At 45.5% G+C, this 1,445-nt stretch overlaps 1 non-coding gene across 1 annotated transcript; it reads left to right on the top strand.

The window, feature by feature from the left end:
- Positions 1-874: 874 nt before the first annotated feature.
- Positions 875-1,066, top strand: LOC139277805 (U2 spliceosomal RNA). The gene has a single exon (XR_011596142.1). It is a non-coding gene; the product is annotated as a U2 spliceosomal RNA (small nuclear RNA).
- Positions 1,067-1,445: the final 379 nt, after the last annotated feature.

Raw genomic sequence — 1,445 nt, 5'->3', positions numbered from 1 at the left:
AGCAAATTCGTGCATTAAGGATCCCAGGCTATTCACCCTCTAAGAGATAATCGAATTACCCAATCAAGCACAATGGAAATCATGGTCAAGAAACTGGACAATCCTAAAACAATGCAAACCCAGTGATAGCACATTCTCCCACCCTAATCGAGTTACTGCTGACAAAGGAGACATTTGAAAATCAATGGGCAGAACAGTTTAAACAGAGCCCAAGAGATTTGATGGGAGATAACGTAGCCTTTTTTTTTTAGATATATCTATCCCCCAGTTTTACAAGGAAAGGCTAGCAGAACACAGACTTGAGCAGAACACAGGAGGAAGCAGAACACAAACTCGAACAGAACACAGATTCGAAAGGAACACAGACAAACACAAGCAGCCGGAGTGAAGAAATGGAGTCGTGAAGGAACTAACAAGAAATTGTCAAGGACCGACTGAGCACGAGGCACACGTAATGGAAGGTTGTCAGCAACCAAATTGACAAACCCGGGCTACCACAACCAGCAAAATGGCCAACCAAAACCAACTCAGCAAAAACCGAAGAATCGACATTTATTTCCACTCTACAATCTACTTCTGAATGGCCAACGGGTGAGAAATCACCTAAAGGGACTAACTAAAACCAAAGAAAGTGGGTACTTATCCCATACATCCGAAACGCAACTTACCGCATCAACGGGCGCACCCCAACTGAAGACTACGCAGTCCGAAATCCTCTCCTCCGTCCAGGGTACGGCTCGCCTAGAAGGCCAAGTGCAGCAAACCCCGAAACCGTGATTGGTGAGCATAGCCCCTGAACCCTCAGAGCTATAACTTAGTTAGTTAGGGGAACTGGGAGGGGGAAGGCTGGTATAACTTGTGTAAATGTATCTGCATAGCTTCTCGGCCTTTTGGCTAAGATCATGCGTAACTGACCTGACGGGAGTAACCATGACCAGAAAGTGGTTCTCCCTGGATCAGGAAGGTGGTTCTCCTATGCTTTTTGGAAATAGGAGGTGGGTGGGGTGGCTTGACCCACCCACATCCATGGAGGTGGGTGGGGTGCACACACCCACCTCCATGGCACGAACCTGGTATTGCAGTATTTCCAGGAATGGTGCAGTGGCTCTCGGCCTTTTGGCTAAGAGCATTGGTGCAGAGTGATCCTTGACAGGTGCAGGGTGACCTCTGGTGTTTGTGATTTGACAAAGAATTGGAAAGATTGGCAACGAATTAAAAAAAAAACTTGTGTAAATGTATCTGCATTCTCCTCTTTACCCCATTTAGAGTTTAAGCTGTATTCTTTTCCCCACAGGCTGTAATTTGACATTTTATTCAATGTGTTGTACCCCTCAGTGTGTATTGGTCTGTGTGTGTTATTAAAGGTGTGCCTTTTACTTTTTAAACACAATAAAGCCATACCTGCTTCCTACCTTGAAACCAATTGTCTGTCCAAGTCTGTCACA

Source organism: Pristiophorus japonicus, chromosome 12 (assembly GCF_044704955.1).
Source record: "Pristiophorus japonicus isolate sPriJap1 chromosome 12, sPriJap1.hap1, whole genome shotgun sequence".
NCBI classification, from domain to species: Eukaryota; Metazoa; Chordata; class Chondrichthyes; family Pristiophoridae; genus Pristiophorus; species Pristiophorus japonicus.
The sequence above is the reverse complement of the archived record's forward strand: the minus strand, read 5'-3'. Positions and strand labels throughout refer to the sequence as shown.